The sequence below is a fragment of the Oncorhynchus masou genome, chromosome 13 (assembly GCF_036934945.1).
Source record: "Oncorhynchus masou masou isolate Uvic2021 chromosome 13, UVic_Omas_1.1, whole genome shotgun sequence".
Classification (NCBI taxonomy): domain Eukaryota; kingdom Metazoa; phylum Chordata; class Actinopteri; order Salmoniformes; family Salmonidae; genus Oncorhynchus; species Oncorhynchus masou.
Window position 1 is genome coordinate 34,653,435 of NC_088224.1, and position 19,611 is coordinate 34,673,045.

The 19,611-nt window shown below is 42.5% G+C and overlaps 1 long non-coding RNA gene across 1 annotated transcript; it reads left to right on the plus strand.

The window, feature by feature from the left end:
• The first annotated feature begins 3,693 nt into the window (after window positions 1-3,693).
• Window positions 3,694-11,990, plus strand: LOC135551410 (uncharacterized). The gene is made up of 2 exons (XR_010457299.1): window positions 3,694-3,862; window positions 10,316-11,990. It is a non-coding gene; the product is annotated as an uncharacterized LOC135551410 (long non-coding RNA).
• Window positions 11,991-19,611: the final 7,621 nt, after the last annotated feature.

Sequence of the window (19,611 nt, forward strand, 5' to 3'; positions counted from 1 at the left end):
TTTGTTTAGAGTATAAAAATCATCTATCAGATATATTATGAAATGCATACTAATTTGATCCGACGAACACGAATACTCAAAGAATATGGAATAAATATGCATTGCGTTATTACAGAAAAGACCCATAACAAACTGATCGGGAAAGTGAGTTTTAGTTGTGCGTCTTCCTTATGAAAGACGTCACTTCACCTGTTCTGCCAATCACGATGCAGTGTTCATTTCTGTAAAGAATATACATTAAACAACCAATTTATTCTCTGAACAAGGTGCTTAGAAATGAAGCTTTTCTGCAATCAACTTAATAGTGTGGGCATATGCAGACGGAATATATTATTTTATTAGAAAATAATTTCTCAGGGTTTGGTTTCGTATTAACGGTTGAATTCATTCATCAAATCATCTTGATATTGGAATCACGCAACTAGATGGGGTCAAATATTCGATGGGATATTAACGTAGAGACATATATGGAAGCGTAGGTCATTTAAATTAGGCACCGTTGCGGGCAATGCACCGACTTTTGCATGACTTATTCCTTTGGAAAACAGTGACTGATGTTACAGTGGAAAATCATTCACTGTAATACAGTTTTAATTGAATCCAACAGTGATACATTTGCAGACACGAATCCCTGCGTCTCAGATGCATTATAACACAACGAAACACATGATTAAATAAATATACTAAATACAAATATGTATAACTACGGTTATTGTATATAATATGCAAAATAATCATAATAATAATGATGAAAAACATCTCTTTTTATAAGGACCTTCACATTTTCCCGAAGAAAATATGTGTATGTTTATGGTCTTAAAATGGCTGTCTCAACATCCCTATTTAGCTGAATAGTGCTTCCAATAGGCCTCTATATATACTTAAGCAATAAGGCACAAGGGGGTGTGGTATATGGCCAATATAGCTACGGGCTGCTTATGTATGACGCAACGTGGAGTGCCAGCATTTAGCCGTGGTATATTCGCCATACACCACAAACCCCCGAGGTGCCTTATTGCCATTATAAATTGGTTACCAATGTCATTAGAACAGTACAAATATTTTTTTTCTCATACCAGTGGTATATGGGGTTTCAGCCAATCAGCATTCAGGGCTCAAACAACCTGGTTTGTAATAAGTAATAATTTAAAGGGTGTCTATGGAATGCTTTTACATCAACCTATTCTTAGCTTTTAGGTAGACTTTGCTTCACAAACCCCAGTATATATCATGAAACACAAAAATTCTGAACAGGTAAGTGTACTTAATGAATTATATTAGGGCTACATAAGACATTAGAAACAGAGCTCTGCAAAAACCATGATGTGACCTCCGCAAAAGCAATGTGGAATTATATTGAAACCAGTTCCAAACATGAAACAGAGAAGTGATGTTCAAAATTCAAAAGTGACTAATATGAATAAGGTATGTGATAACCCTAAGACATATTTCATTCTGTTAGCTTGTAGTTATATAGATAGTATATTCATCAATAGATCTTTTACATTTTTTTTTCTTGTTTGGGGTAAATGTCTTCTGAGAATTAATTGGAAATGAATCCCTAATCAATACATCATTACATGAAATGCTTCAAATTACAGTCAAATCAAATCAAATTTTATTTTGTCACATACACATGGTTAGCAGATGTTAATGCGAGTGTAGCGAAATGCTTGTGCTTCTAGTTCCGACAATGCAGTAATAACCAACAAGTAATCTAACTAACAATTCCTAAACTACTGTCTTATACACAGTGTAAGGGGATAAAGAATATGTACATAAGGATATATGAATGAGTGATGGTACAGAGCAGCATAGGCAAGATACAGTAGATGGTATCGAGTACAGTATATACATATGAGATGAGTATGTAAACAAAGTGGCATAGTTAAAGTGGCTAGTGATACATGTATTACATAAGGATGCAGTCGATGATATAGAGTACAGTATATACGTATGCATATGAGATGAATAATGTAGGGTAAGTAACATTATATAAGGTAGCATTGTTTAAAGTGGCTAGTGATATATTTACATCATTTCCCATCAATTCCCATTATTAAAGTGGCTGGAGTTGAGTCAGTGTCAGTGTGTTGGCAGCAGCCACTCAATGTTAGTGGTTGCTGTTTAACAGTCTGATGGCCTTGAGATAGAAGCTGTTTTTCAGTCTCTCGGTCCCAGCTTTGATGCACCTGTACTGACCTCGCCTTCTGGATGATAGCGGGGTGAACAGGCAGTGGCTCGGGTGGTTGATGTCCTTGATGATCTTTATGGCCTTCCTGTAACATCGGGTGGTGTAGGTGTCCTGGAGGGCAGGTAGTTTGCCCCCGGTGATGCGTTGTGCAGACCTCACTACCCTCTGGAGAGCCTTACGGTTGAGGGCGGAGCAGTTGCCGTACCAGGCGGTGATACAGCCCGCCAGGATGCTCTCGATTGTGCATCTGTAGAAGTTTGTGAGTGCTTTTGGTGACAAGCCGAATTTCTTCAGCCTCCTGAGGTTGTGTGTGTATGTGTGTGTGTCTGTGTCTGTGTGTGTGTGTGTGTGTTTGTGGTTATACTGTGTGCTCCTCTGTTGGCTGCTCTCGTCGTGATGAGAAGTCACACCTTGCTGCAGACACACGAATGGAAACGCAACGAGTTCGCTCTGGCTTCATCCCTCTCTCTGGTGTCATCCCTCTCTCTGGTGTCATCCCTCTCTCTGGCTTCATCCCTCTCTCTGGTGTCATCCCTCTCTCTCACACGCACTCCCTCACCCTTATGCTCCTAAAATGCTCATCATTTATTTGACCGAAGCGGAACATGAAGCAACAATGATGTTATTGGTTGAATCGGATGTGTGTGTCCGTGTTCTCTATTGATCTCCCATCGATTTGAACAACAAAGTGGCACAAGCAAAAACCAACCTCCGTCATATTATCGCAACAGTTGGGGATAACAGTCTAACGAATTGGCTGTAGGTTTCTAATGCAGTGATTAACAGGCCATACTGATAGGCATATGCCAGTGCCATGATATTTACTCATGATTTGCTATTTGATAGCAGTAGTAATTTTCTAAGTGAGTCATTGAACAAGCACACCTCGTATTCTGATAGCGGATTGGGTGTCAGGTTGGGAGACAAGTGATGTTTATTCAGGACCAGTGAATGAAAGTCTTATAATGTTCAATTGATCTCTTAATTTGAAAATAACTGTAATGATTTTGGTATAATACAGGCCTACTATAGTAGATACTTCCGGCCACATAACAAGAGTAAGCTTGTGGTCCCCTTTGACAATAGTTGATTGAAATATAATTCACACACTTGGCAACATGACTAGTCTCATTATTAACAACACGATTGGTCAATTAATAGACAAATAATTGGAGGCAAAAGCTTGTCCTGCATATATTGAGGATGACTGGAAATCTGTAGGCTACTGTTTATGAAGTTGTGTGGCACTGTGTATCTGGTCAAATTGTTTTAAGTTGATAGAATTCTGTGATTATTTGTTTTTCTTTGATATTGAAAGCCTTTCTCCTTCATGACAAAACCAAGTGCACGTTTGTCTGCGCTCTCTTCACATTCAATACTTTGCCGTAATAAGAGTGTGTCGTTTTCTTATCCTTCGTCTACAGGTGTGTGTATCCAGCCTAGCCGAGTGGGTCTGGGTGGGCCCGAGGGGTTGGCTGTTATCTTTGGTTATCTAGCTGTATGAGTGGTGTACATTCTTCATAAAGCTAGATAACCGAAAGTAACAAGAATCCCATTGCGCTCCCGCAAGGCCTGTTTCTTGTGCCCGACAAACAAAACAAAATGGCCGACGCCCGAGAGGAAGTGACTCAGCGTTTGTGCCCAGCCAACCGATCAGAAGACTTAAAGGTACAGTACGTCGGACTCAATTGTCACTAATGTTAAGCTCACATGAGGATGCATAGCAGGTTTGAGGGGTTATATGTGTAGCTGCTAAGAATGTACCGTAAGCTCACTTCAAAGCAAGCTTAAAATGTTGCTGATGGAGCCATCCAAGAGGTACTTTTTTGTATGATTCAATCTGTTGGCGCGTTGTCAAGGAGAGTGGTCACTTGTGTTGCGAAGCAAAGGATCACTGGATCAAGCCCAGTATGGGGCAGTCGGACTGTGGAAGAAGCTGTTAGCGGCAGACAGACCCACGTTACATATACTTCTGTTCAAAAGTTTGGAGTCACTTAGAAATGTCCTTGTTTTTGAAAGAAAAGCTATTTTTTTGTCCATTAAAATAACATCAAATTGATCAGAAATACAGTGTAGACATTGTTAATGATAATAATGTAAATGACTATTGTAGCTGGAAACGACAGATTTTTTTATGGAATGTTTACAGAGGTGTACAGAGACCCATTATCAGCAACCATCACTCCTGTGTTCCAATGGCATGTTGTGTCAGCTAATCCAAGTTTATCATTTTAAAAGGCTAATTGATCATTAGAAAAGCCTTTTGCAATTATGTTAGATCAGCTGAAAACTGTTCTTCTGATTAAAGAAGCAATACAACTGGCCTTCTTTAGACTAGTTGAGTATCTGGAGCATCAGCATTTGTGGGTTCGATTACAGGCTCAAAATGTCCAGAAACAAAGACTTTCTTATGAAAGTCAGTCTATTCTTGTTCTGAGAAATGAAGGCTATTCCCTGCGAGAAATTGCCAAGAAACTGAAGATCTCGCACAACGCTGTGTACAACTCCCTTCACAGAACAGCGCAAACTGTCTCTAAACAGAATAGAAGGAGGAATGGGAGGCCCCGGTTCACAACTGAGCAGGAGGACAAGTGCAGAGAGACAAACAGACGCCTCGCAAGTCCTCAACTGGCAGCTTCATTAAATAGTACCCTCAAAACACCAGTCTCAACGTCAACAGTGAAGAGGCGACTCGGGGATGCTGGCCTTCTTTAAGTGAATGAGCCTTTGAAATGGTTGAGGCAAGCCATTACAGTTTGGCATGATTTACAGTATGTTTGAATTTGAAACATAGTTAAGCACTTTACGCTGTAACTTTGTGAAAGGTACATACAAGTAAAGGTATACTGTAATTTGATTACCATTAGTATTGTCTAAAGGAGGGGAATGAGAGTGATAGAGAAAGAGAGATAGAGACCTAGCTGTTTCCTCCACTGCAGTGAAAGAGTAAAAGGCAGTATGAGAGTAAAAGGCCTCCCTCACCTTTCACTGGCCAAGTGAGTTAGCGATTCCAGTACAAAAAATAAAAATACAAGCATTTTTGCCATACACCAATGAATCCACACACACACACACGCACACACACACGCTATTTCTACCTACCTACAGACATACTTCCATGCAAACACTCGAGCCACTCTGTGGTATTCACACAGAAAGCAAACGGTACACATTTACAATCCGTTCATCTTCATCTCCACCTGCGTCAATAATGTCAGGGTCTCTCGAACGGCGGCTTATTTTGCATACAGTACTTTTCAAGCCAGGGCCGAGGGGCCTTAACATTATAGCGCCAGATTCGTACACGCAACCTTTGGAACCAGAGGCAAATGCTTACTCGCATCCATCATCCCGATCTGCAAAACCAAAGCCAACTTGAAGGTAACAGCGCTCTCTGTTGCCCCCAGTGACCCGTTTCCATGTCATCTCCCGACGTCCTCAGCTGGATGGACGTCGAATACTGACTTGTGTCACGGGTGACCTGCCTGACCCATCCGGCACCCCCCCCACTATAAAACAAACTCCACCCTGCTCCGTTTTCCCTCTTTCCTAAATACCACACTCTTGTTCACAAAGAGGCGTCCATCTTAGATGCTTTGACAAGAAATAAAGTACTTAGCTCACAGTTTTGCTCTAAGGAGAGGTAATGAGGCAGCTTAGCTTTCCTCCCCTGGCCCTGTGTTTTGTTCCCCCTGTACAAAGTGTACAGTATCTGCTCATTTAAATATTTGTTCACTGATTCTTTTGTGTATTTTATTCTCTGATCATTCGATTTCAGTTAATTCTATTTTCGGTGGTCTGATTATTTTGTATGGTGAGGCTAGTTCCATTTAGTACTTTCTTTGGTGTTTGAAAAGGGTCCGAATATAACATTTTAATTCTGGTCAAATCTGAGATTGATGTATTATAAATGAGATGTAGCTTTGTTGCCTTCGATGCCATTATGTTATAAGTGTGTCCAGCTTTCAAGAAACCGAAGTGGCGCCTAGCGAATCAGAGGCCCCAAGCTAACATGTATTACTCAAGTTCCCACCCCACAACATCTCTCTGCTCTGCTCAGATAAACTGTTTGCCATGGTAATCAAACGTCAAAGTATTTGGTTTGAAGATAATGCACGATTGATCTGCAGTTATTTGACTATTTCTAGTGCTAGCTATAGCTGGACACTGCTAACTACTGTAGCATGAATTGTCCATCTAGACGTGTAAAGGATCCGTAGAAAGTGACTAACTAGACCTGTTAGTACACTCTGCCTTTGCACTACTTGTAGACTATCGCATCTCTCATCCCTGTTCCGTGTTCGTAGACATCGGTGCCAATGGACGATTGAATTTGTTAGCTGACTGAGTGACTGCATTCATGAGACTCAATGTTTGGTGAGCTGTTTGAAATACTTGCCACGGTTCTGTAAGGTAATTCCAATTGGTTAAAGACTGAGATTCTAACATGGAAATGGCAATCAGATTTGTTGATTCGACAAACGATCTGCCCTCGCCTTGTTGCTCTAGCATAGGCCACCGTACTTTCTCCTTTCACACCACCGCCCCACGTTTCTCCTTTCTGTCTCACTCACTCACTCTCATTCATTTCATTTTATTCTCCTCGTTTTTTTCTAGCCTGGATTCTCAGATGGTTGGATCTGATTTGCATGCATTTGCATAATGAATGTCATTTGCATGCTCAGGGGCAGACCATACCATGAGAACGGGTATCTTGGTTGTTTGTGTGTGTGTGTGTGTGTGTGTGTGTGTGCGCGCGCGGGCGCGCATGTAGATGTTACATGTGTGGAATAAAGCAAATATAGCCACGTCATCTTGTTGTTCATCCATAGTGTGTATATCACATGTTTGTATTGGTTTGTGTGTACATTTTGCCAGATACATCTCCTCCCTCATATTTCTACTGTAGTAATTCTTTAAGCGTGCACAATATGTGTCAATGTATGGATGTGTGTGTGTGTGTGTGTGTGTGTGTGTGTGTGTGTGTGTGTGTGTGTGTGTGTGTGTGTGTGTGTGTGTGTGTGTGTGTGTGTGTGTGTGTGTGTGTGAGTGTGCGTGCGTGCGTGTGTGAACCTGAGAAAGACATGCGTGCATGTCCTGCTCATTGGCCTATAGACCTGACAATCATCTCCCTTCCTCCATATGTCCCACCCCCCTTGTTTCTCTGTCCTGGTAACCATTCTGTAATGCACTGACTAAATGAAAGATACTCACTTCTCTATCCCAGCATCCTTCGCTCCCTCCCTCCTCCCTCCCTAGTTTGCCCCCTTCTCCTGCACAACGAGTCACAGCCCTGCTGCCACCATCTTAGAATAGGACAAGGACTGGCACAAAATGGCAGCATGTAGGTATGTTGTTTTAGTGCCCTATTCCCAATCCTGCGCCTTCCACCCATTGCGCTTTCGCCCCCTCTCGCTTTCCTGCCCCATTGGCTGCCTCGAGACTGCGTTAATTACTGGCAGTGTGTTAATTGCATAGATTGCCGAGAGGCGTTATGGGAGAGGGAATGTGATCTGAGTTAATCACGAAGCCACTCTGTATTTTATGTCTTTTAAGCTGGCATTCTGAGGGGCAGCTGTGGTCTTCCTCGTCCTTATGCAGTGTTCATTGTGCCCCTCCTTGCGACAAGACTGCAAATGTCGTCGTTCCGCCATTTTGTGAATTAGAGGAATTTATTTTACCTGACTTATTTCGGCTACATAAATCAAATCAACGGAAGGCGTTATAATTACGAGTGCATATTAATGACAACACTGTGGGTCTATTTGCATATGGGGCATGAAAGCGTTTTATATTCATGGAGCATGTAGCTGAGGATGGTTAGATCATGTGAAAGATAACCTGCTACACACACACTCACACATACCTATACACACACCATGTTATCAGCACAGAGCACTGTGTATACATGCATAGACACTAAAGACACACACACACACACACACACACACACACACACACACACACACACACACACACACACACACACACACACACACACACACACACACACACACACACACACACACACACACACACACACACACAGAATATTAACTCAAAAAGCATGGGCACATTCCTTTCTACACGCACACAATTGAATAGATATCCCTACAAGGGTATTTTGTACACAGAGTTATTGAACATTTGATCCACTGACAGCTGAAGGGTACAGTAACACCCTTACTTGATAGTATTTAATGTGTTCGGGTGACAGAATTGGTTTAGTCTCGAGAAGAACTCAAATATGAGTTAAGAGGAAACCGATTGAAATGGGATGCACCAATGGACATACTGAGAATATAAAGTCGCACACACACTGACGAGATGTTTTCCAATATCTGGTAGGACAATTAACACTTCTAGTAGTGTTGATCACTCTGTCCATGTCCATGGAAACTCAAGGGGCCAACTTGGGAGGAGAGAAGAGGAGCAGGAAGAAAGAGAAATGAGGAAGAGGAAGCTCCACGTGAGAGCAGAGTAAATGAGAGGGGAGAGAGAGAGAAAGGGAGGGTGGGGAGACCGATGAGGAGAGGAGAGAAGACAGTGAGGTCTCAATAGTGAGAGGCTTTCTTTGTCTTTCCATGTGAGGTTTATTTAAGGGGGGGGGGTATTAAGAGGGAAGGAGAGGGTGTGGGGGTGGGTTCAGCCTTGCCCAGCGCAGCCGACAAGCGGAGCATTGTCCTCCGTCAGTACGGCGGCACTTGTGGCGTAACGCCATTATTTAGACCAGTGGACGGAGAGGGGTCTGGAGACCGGCTTAAGCAAAATGCCAATTAGAGCCGGCTCGCCCTGATTAATGAAAAGGGAGAATTGGTAAACAATGTTGCCCACTGTCATGGTAACCCCCCCCCCCCACCTTTGTTTGCCATAGGAGTGCTTAGAAGCCTTAGATTAACAAGGTGCTCTTGTGGAGCCAGTTCTCCACCCTCTCCTCATCACATGAATCCCTAGTTGAGGAACTGAAGGTAAATGCAGTCTTCCCTCGCTATTAAGTTGCCATTCAAGTAGAGTAGCAGCACATGCACACACACACTCACACACACGTCGTATTATCCCCTCATAATGCTAAATATCAACATTCTGATTTGTTTGAAAGCAAACAAGATATAATCAAAGAAATACAATTAGAGTTGGACTTGTAATGAGAATTATCTTTTTATTGTATTAAAAAAATTACAACATCAATCATTTACATTCTAAATCCTTTGAACATATTTGGATGGCGAAGTAAGAAGAGAATTAGGTCGTCCCACTGAAACAGTATCCCCTCAAAGGTTTTGTTGTCATTGCAGCTTAGTGTTAATCACAGCCTGTCTAATACTCGGGTCCACATTTCCATTCGTCCTACTTTATTGTTTATTTAAAGCGTATGCACTGAATAATTAGCTCGCCACGTACACCAATCAGGGGAATGCCAACGTGGGTTGCCATGGCGACCTCATCAGGGCCCCAACCGCCAGCCACAAACAGGACAAAGACAAATAAAGCGTGGGAAAATAGTCAGGGGCTTAGACAATGACAGTGGTGGGGCGATGGAGACTGAGACTGTGTTGGGAATGGATGAGGGCGGGAGGGAGGTGGAGGGGGGGAGTAACTGGGTGTGTGTCTGTTGGGATTGGGGTGGTGGGTAGAGGGCAGCTTGTGTCTGGACTGTAGCTACTAGACATGTGGGGGGGGGGCAAGGCATATTGCAGACCTGTCTAGCTAGGTCTGGGGGTGTGTGTCTGTGTGTGTGTGTGCGTGTGCGTGCGTGCGTGTTGTGAGGAGGGGTGTCCAGCTGAGGACAAGTGTATCAAGTCAGAATATTAAGTATATCTCAACATAAGTGACAGCTGTACTATAAAGTATATGGCAGACGCATTACTCTACAATTACATGTTAAGACATACGCATTGTATTAAAAGTTCCTTTGAGGTATATGTCATTTGGCACCATATTACAATCCTTGTAGTAGATCCACTCACACACAGAGGGGGTCCATGAAGAGAGGAAATTCTTGGCTCAAATTGAATCCCATTCTACCCAAAATTCCCCTCTGCTTCGCCCTACTAATGCAAGCTTGCCTGTTAGACCCATAAAAGGGAGCACGTTTAACCTCTGCCCTTCAATCCCCCCTAGGTGACCCATCACATTGAAGTTATGATGTCAAGGCCAGTCATCTGACTCCGCCTCACTCTGAAGTCCACCACCTGCCGACGGCCACCCCACCTCACCAATGTCCATTTCCGAACATAATGGTGCCCACCTGACCTAAATGGAACCGGATTGACTCCTCTTGTTAAACCTGAAGCACTTTGTTGACATTGAGGGATCTCCCTTTAGTTTGGGTGAACTTTGGGCACATGCCTGGCCTGAACATGGGGTAATGTACTGTTGAGTCATGGATACCAATGGATACTCAACTACAGCTGCTTCTGTGGGCCTAACCCCCAGACTGTCTTCTGAACGTCCGGATATACCAATCAAAGTAGAAGTTTAAACAGACCACTGTGAACTGTTGCGTTTCTGTCCTCCCACAGCTAACTGGCTGGATACATGGACACAAATGGACATATCTGTGATAAGCAGCCGGATGTGGACCATGATAGTTGAGAAGAACATAGACTAATACCCATATTGAAGCATACTGGACTGGCGTATGGAACGCCCATGAGTCCGAATGGTAGACACATAGACCTTGAAGCAGACTTGTTGTTCCGGAGCCGGAGTATACCATTCAACACAGACGGCATAGGCCACTAGCCCTGTGTTTAGTGAGGGTTGTGAGAAGTGTGTGCGTGTGTGCGCTGTGTGCGCTGTGTTGTGACGGTACACCGGCCTCTCTGAGACGACTCTACACACAGCTGTATCTATCACATCTGCCGTACGTTCGGGGGCCGCGGGTCACCTGATCTGTCGATGCGTATGTGTGCTTGTTTGTTTACTTGTGCTTGTCTGTGTATGTGCACGCACTCTGCGTCACTCTCACTCAACGCAAGTTCTGTTCTCGGATTGTAAGCAACACACACACCACAAGTCATAGTAAAGGTCTTGTAAACTGATTCTGGTTAATGGTTATTGGATTTATCATGCACTTATGCTACAGTACCTGGCAAAAAAATGATATTTGACACTGGAGGAGGTTATATGGCTTAGTGGTGGAATCCATCACTGATTTTATTGTCAAGGGGAGGCAAACAAGTGTTGGACAGAGCACATAGTATTCCGATAATGTGTGTATAGATAGAACACATGAAATTCATTAAAAATAGAAACATAGAAATGCATCTTGAAATCTATGCAAATGAATCAACAAACTATTTTATCATTTGCTTCTGAGAATCATTAAAATTCTCTGAGGGCTTTGATTTTTTTTCCAAGGACAATCTTGTTAAATATTGTAGGGTGATGCGAGAGAAATGAAATGAAAGTGCAACGTAGAATGGTTTCTGCTCTCTGGTCCAGACCAAAAAAACATGTTGGGATTTTACACTTGTTTTTCCTCAACTGCTTGGATACATTTTTAAACAAATGTATCAATATCGAAATATAAACATTGGACTGGTTCATTTACTTAACTGTGCAGGGACATCTATACATCTTCAGATTGGTTCTAATGGATCGACTGCAAAGTTTCATATACATTTTTCCACACAACTCCAATTATTTCTGGGATTTCATGTGGACATTTTTACTCTATGCAGCTTTTATATTTTGTAACTTTTGCCGCTTTTTGTAACCAATAATGTGACTATCATTCGGAGCAACTGCAATTCATACACTGCTCAAAAAAATAAAGGGAACACTTAAACAACACACTGTAACTCCAAGTCAATCACACTTCTGTGAAATCAAACTGTCCACTTAGGAAGCAACACTGATTGACAATACATTTCACATGCTGTTGTGCAAATGGAATAGACAACAGGTGGAAATTATAGGCAATTAGCAAGACACCCCCAATAAAGGAGTAGTACTGCAGGTGGTGACCGCAGACCACTTCTCAGTTCCTATGCTTTCTGGTTGATGTTTTGGTCACTTTCGAATGCTGGCGGTGCTTTCACTCTAGTGGTAGCATGAGACGGAGTCTACAACCCACACAAGTGGCTCAGGTAGTGCAGCTCAGGAGGGCAACAACCCAGCAACAGGACCGCTACCTCCGCCTTTGTGCAAGGAGGAGCAGGAGGACCACTGCCAGAGCCCTGCTAAATGACTTCGAGCAGGCCACAAATGTGCATGTGTCTGCTCAAACGGTCAGAAACAGACTCCATGAGGGTGGTATGAGGGCCCAGGTTGGGGTTGTGCCTACAGCCCAACACCGTGCAGGACGTTTGGCATTTGCTAGAAAACACCAAGATTGGCAAATTCGCCATTGGCGCCCTGTGCTCTTCACAGATGAAAGCAGGTTCACAGCAGGTGACAGACATGACAGAGTCTGGAGACGCCGTGGAGAACGTTCTGCACCACAGACTGTCCAGGAGTTGGCGGATCCCTCAGGAGACCATCCGCCACCTCATCAGGAGCATGCCCAGGCGTTGTGGGGAGGACATACAGGCACGTGGAGGCCACACACACTACTGAGCCTCATTTTGACTTGTTTTAAGGACATTACATCAAAGTTGGATCAGCCTGTAGTGTGGTTTTCCACTTTAATTTTGAGTGTGACTCCAAATCCAGACCTCCATGGGTTGATAGATTTGATTTCCATTGATAATTTTTGTGTGATTTTGTTGTCAGCACATTCAACTATGTAAAGAAAAAAGTATTTAATAAGAATATTTCATTCATTCAGATCTAGGATGTGTTATTTTAGTGTTCCCTTTATTTTTTTGAGCAGTGTATTTTGATTTGTGTCATTTTTTGGATTAACTTCCACAATGTTGAAAATGTTTCATATTTTTGCTGTTGCAAGTTTTAGAAAAACGATGAAATGGCTGTATGAAAAATGTGTTTGATAGTGTAATGTACTGTACGGTTTAACAACAATGTGTACTCCACATGAACAACAAATATGCACTATATGAGCAAGTATGCAATATGCTATAGTCTAGAAATACTGTTATCAAGACCACACTATATGTAGTGGGTTACTATGCAATTTGTTGTGAGGATTGTGCAATCAGAGTGAATGTGGGCTCTACATGAGGAGTTTAAACTAAACAGCCAGAGTGAATGTGGGCTCTACACGAGGAGTTTAAACTAAACAGCCAGAGTGAATGTGGGCTCTACATGAGGAGTTTTAACTAAACAGCCAGAGTGAATGTGGGCTCTACACGAGGAGTTTAAACTAAACAGCCAGAGTGAATGTGGGCTCTACACAAGGAGTTTAAACTAAACAGCCAGAGTGAATGTGGGCTCTACATGAGGAGTTTTAACTAAACAGCCAGAGTGAATGTGGGCTCTACACGAGGAGTTTAAACTAAACAGCCAGAGTGAATGTGGGCTCTACACGAGGAGTTTAAACTAAACAGTCAGAGTGAATGTGGGCTCTACACGAGGAGTTTAAACTAAACAGCCAGAGTGAATGTGGGCTCTACACGAGGAGTTTAAACTAAACAGCCAGAGTGAATGTGGGCTCTACACGAGGAGTTTAAGCTAAACAGTCAGAGTGAATGTGGGCTCTACACGAGGAGTTTAAACTAAACAGCCAGAGTGAATGTGGGCTCTACACGAGGAGTTTAAACTAAACAGCCAGAGTGAATGTGGGCTCTACACGAGGAGTTTAAGCTAAACAGTCAGAGTGAATGTGGGCTCTACACGAGGAGTTTAAACTAAACAGTCAGAACGAAGTATCTGTAGAAGTACGTATCATGTAGAAAGCAAGAGTGTAATTGATGGAATGTGTGCACTATTTGGAATGTATGTCATTTTTATGGAGGAAGTATGCACACTATGTTGAGGGTGAACGCAATGTTTTAATGACAATGTTGGATTTTAAAGAGATGCTTGCATGAGTGCACTATGTCCCTCAAAATGTATAGCCTGTGTTAGTCATGTTTGCACATGGCCTCTGAATCCTGACTGTATGGGACTGATTCATTCTTGTACCATGTACTGTGTACTATGCAGGATTAGTTTACACAAACAATAAAGGTTTACATTGGAAGAGAAAAAATGACACAAATGTCTATCTGGATTTTCAATCTATCTATTCAGTTTGTTTTTCATCGAGTCAAGTCATAGTTCAGCGTAAGTTTGCATTGAGATTTCATAAATTAGTATTTCTTCACTAAGGAAGTTACCTGGAGTCACAGTATTCCAGGATCCAGGTTCTGAGGCATAGACTGTATGAAAGAAATAGTACTTTACAGTAAAAGAAAACCCCTGAACATTTTAATGAGAATCACCATCATCTACATTGTAGCCTTTTTACAGCAGAGTTCACTTGTTCTTCAGCTGGCCTACGGTTGCTCTCATTTTGAGGGACCGCTTTTAGTGTCAACCAAGGAGCCATGTGTTCAGACGGGAACATAAGCACATAGCACACGAATGATCAATGTTTACACGGTTGCGCAATTCCAGAGGAACCGCGGGCCGCATCTGGGCAATTAATGTGAGACATCGCGACATGGCCAGCTGTTATCATCAGAACTTAGCAAAGCAGAGCCATTTTACAGGCAGTTATTTTGTGTCAATAATTGGCCACCAATTTAATGGCTTGATACAGTCTTACTAGGTGCTTTGTGGCGTGTATTGTTATGTATTATTTAACAATCCTGCCTTTGTTGAGCACATACCACTATCTCCAAGTAACGACACTGACACTACGGCTTGTGCACCTGCCTTTGGAGTACAGAGTTGCTGGTTTGATCCTAGCCAGAGTCAACTACCTTGATTGGTACATCGGTGTCAGAAGTGGGATCCATTGACACGTATATCCAGCTAAAATGCAGAGATACTTGAAAGTTGAGGCGGAAGTAGTGTGGCAATACTATTGGAGAATCTCAATTGCATTTCCTTGAATCTGACCTCATCCAACAGGTTTTGAGAAAGAGGCGAGGAGAGGACACGAGGAATCAAGGAAACTCGATTCTCCCACTGTCCACTTCCAAGAAGCTTGACTCAATGCGGACTTTGATTAGTGTGATCGCCGGGGGAGCACATGGTTAGTGTTTTGTTCCTAACCAGATCCAACTGTCCTCTGACTTTACGACAATACATTACGAGTGCTTCAAAAGTTCCCTCTATCATTACCACAATCATAGAAAGTGTTACTGGCATGTTGCCAATAGCACTTTAACAATCTTGTTGAAAGTTTGTCACTTTATGGACTTCTGTCTCTTACTGTTTTATATACCAATTTATACTATATGGTGGATAGCATGAAAGTTCAATATTTTGTTTTGTCTTGATTTTAACAAGGATGATTTATTCCATTCTCATCTGGACCATTTTTTGGGGGGAAATCGCAACCAAGGTAATAACATGATAGGTATGTCTGAAGTCAGTCTTGGGAACTTAGCCGTAACTCCAGACAGCAGAAAGTTAGGGGAACATCCTGATTTGAAAAGAGTCAAAAACAAAAGGACATGTCTGGGAGCCCAGTAGTGGGAATGCCATCCAAGGCCCCGATTAGCATTCTAAAACGCACGTCTCTGTGGTTTGTCTACTACAGGAGTCCCCCAGGACTGAAGAAGGGGGTGGGTCAGAAGATGGAGGGGGTTTAGAGAAGGGCAGACGGGAGATTGTGAGCAGACAGCTCCACAATAGGAGGCTGAGTATTGCAGAGAAGGGGGGGCTTGAGGGTAGACTGAGGAAAACGTGGGATCTCTAGGGGACCGAGATACGGTTCAAGTTCAAGGGTGTATCCCAGTCTACATTTTATTGACCTGTCCCAAGTTCCCAAATTCCTGCTGTGGGACAGGTCTACATAGTTGGCCCAAACTTGTCTGAGACTAAACCCTGTCAAGGGGTCCACAGTACCAAGGTTATTATAGTAAACAAAAACTAAAATGAAAATTGAAACTAAAATTGGAAAAACAATTAAGTTAACAAAATAACGAAGAAAAACACCTGAAAAACTAAAACTATACTGAAACTATTGTATTTGACAGCCAGAACAAACTCAAATCAAATAAAAACCATCATAAATAATGTTTTTTTTTAAATGTTTTTTTTTAAATTACTTTTGGCAAAAAACAAATGAGGTTTTCAAAGCTTTGAATCTGGTGGGTAAAAGCTGGCTGTAGACGGCAGTGTTTCAAATAGGCCTAGCTTGTGCATCACTATCACTAGCTATCAGTAGCTAACAGGTGAGAAAAAATCAGAGCATGAGTGTTAACCACAGGTGTGAACATGAGTGTAAACAACGGCAGCAACAAACCTAACAACAGCGGTGGTGGGTCGCAAAAGGCAAAGCCCTGTATGGGATTACATTGCTGGAAATGATCAAAGCAAAATGTATGTAGTGGCAGACGATATCTGTTCCACACACGATGCTATTTTTTTTTTTAAAGGAGAACTCCAACCAACACCAGAGTTCATCTGAACAGCACCCACAAAGAATTTCAGATAAAGACAAGGTGAGGCCGTTATTTTATTTTTGGAATTCAGTCAGGATTCGATTCCTGGTATCATATGAACACAAATAAGTGTGGCAAATGTATAGAATTGCACAAAATGTGCTTTAAAACGGCTAATGTTTCTCTCTGCCAAGAAGAATAAATGGCAATATCCATATGGACCTTTACTTGATTACCCCTGCTATTGGCCTACGTATACATGGCTTCTAGCCTCCCATGCATGAGTCTACTTTCTATCCTGAACCCTAACACTGAACCTCAATAATATAAAAAATATATATGTTTTTATCAAACTGAAGCTGAATAAAAACGAGTAAATCAAGTCTTAAAACGAACTGAAACTAAACTTCAAATAAAAATGAATGGAAAAATCACAAAACTATAACGACCTTGATTCATAGACATTGGATATAAATAGACACGTTTCTTTGTAAACCTGAAGGACTATCACAGTCCCAATTTGCAGTTACTAGTGAAACAGTATTGTTATTGTTTGTTCGATCTGGCTCTGGGCTTAACTCAATCGTTGATCTAAATCGCATGTGGTATGCTGATCTAACGATCCTTTACTTATTTGGTTCAAGTAAAAAATATCCTGGAGCTGAAGCACAACACGCAAGGCATAAGAAGCAAGTCACCGCAGACATTGAGAAATTAGACCGGGTGCAGACTCAGAGACCTTGCAGGGACAATGGTGGACTTGGATGTGTGTAATTGTGTGTGCGTGTGTGTGAGTGTGTGTGTGTGCGTACATGCATTCCATCCACATATATCCTTAGACAGTCTGCGAAATCCACAATTTGTGTGACTCTTGATCAACTTGTGATGACTGATAGGTGATGTTCTGTGATGTTCTGATAGGCCTCTGGGGGTGTCCCCACAAACCCACCTGTGGTGCTCTCCCTCCCTATTCAGTTCTTAGGGCAGCAGATACATCCTTCTCGTCTAAAAGGTAAATGCCATGGGCAAATGGGCGGGGAAAGAGGCTGGCAAGGGGTGTATTGATTCAAGAAAAGTCATGGCTGAAAAATTGTGCATTCACTAGTTTCAGCACTCTAAACTCACCTGGGATAATGGGCATTTACATGTCTTTGCAATGCTCACTGTGTCACGCCCTGGCCAGAGAGGTTTCTATTCTCTATTTTGGTTAGGCCAGGGTGTGACTAGGGTGGGCATTCTATGTTCATTTTCTATGTTTTGGATTTCTGGGTTGTTTGGCCGGGTGTGGTTCTCAATCAGAGGCAGCTGTCTATCGTTGTCTCTGATTGAGAACCATACTTAGGTAGCCTTTTCCCACCTGTGTGGTGTGGGTAGTTACTTTCTGTTGAGCGTGTTTTGCACCTGACGGAGCTGTTTCGGTTGTTCTTTTGTTGCTTGTTGTTTAGTGTTCAGCTTCATCATTAAAATGACGAACACATACCACGCTGCGCTTTGGTCCTCACCTTCTTCCACCGTCCCACACTGCTATTCCGCTTTAGGAAAATGTCCTATGTATGGTCATAATAGGATAGATTTCCAGGTAAACTATACAGGCGGACAGAAGGAGACCTGAGTCCTGTCTACTTATCCTGTCGATTTAAGTGTTATAGTTATGTAACTGGGGCGGCAGGGTAGCCTAGTGGTTAGAGCATTGGACTAGTAAAATAAAGGTTAAAAAAACTCACTGCGTGTGCTTTTATGAAGAAAATGTCAGCCTTACTGTTGGGGCTGGGAATTGCTATTGATTTCACCATACAATATTATCACGATTCTTAGGTGCCGATGTTATGCGATTCTCACGATTCTACTGTACATGTATTGGGTAAGGGAAAAGGGGGATACCTAGCTAGTTGCACAACTTAATGCATTCAACCGATAAATGTCTTCCGCATTTAACCCGACCTGTCTGAATCATGGAGGGGAATTGGAATTCAACACTGTGATTTGATGTTCCATGCTCACCATATGTCTGCTGCAGAGAGACACGCGAGAGCCCGAAGAAAACCAGTTTTGATCAGTCACGGAAACAAAAGTGCTGAAAACAAATTGGGTCCCTATTTAAAAAGAGGGGAGAACAAAGCTATGAAGAGAAAATACTGGAGTGTTGGCGTGGGTACAGCAAACTAGCGCAAAAATATATTGCGATATTGTCGAAACGATACGATTTGATACATCGTCAAAAAGGATATCCAGATATGTAACCGTACCGATGTTTTCCCCCCATCACCACTGACTGGACCAGAAGTAGAGCTGTGCCTTTGCAATGTGACAGAGAGGGTCGAAGCCAAATTAATTGGTTCTTGACCTCTGGTCTAAGTGATCCTGAAGGCTGGTGATGAGGTTGAGCTCTTGACCTCCCTTGTTGCCGGAGCACACTCAGAGGTCAGGCAGGGGTTAGGGGTCACAGTGGAGTACCCTCAGGGACAGTCAGAGAAAAGGAAGTGGGGGGACATCCTAGCTAGCATTAGTACTCAACATACACACACACATGCACACATTTACTGATACTTCACACATACTACACACAGAGATGGCAAGTCATTCATGGTGGTGTATTTACGAAATTGCCTAGGCAATGTTTGCGTGTGTGTATGTGTGTGTGTGTGTTCACTCACTGTTGTAGTCAGACCTTGAAGAAGCCTAAGGACCCTAACAATGACTAAAAAAAACTGCATGCATTATAAAGATCATGCGCTGGAATGCACATTTAAGCATCCATCCACATCCAGCAACTGGCTGAGAAAAGATCATTGTCCGGCTTTCTTCTTCTGTCTACAAATCAGACTCATTCACTTGCTTCCTTGTTTCCCACACAGTCAGTCTGGGGCTGTTGAAATTGTCTTAACTGAAGTATCACTTGACTAGACAAATAATAGGGGGTCTAAGAAGATGAGAAAACAACTTCACGTAGATTGGGGGGGGGGGGGGCTTCAG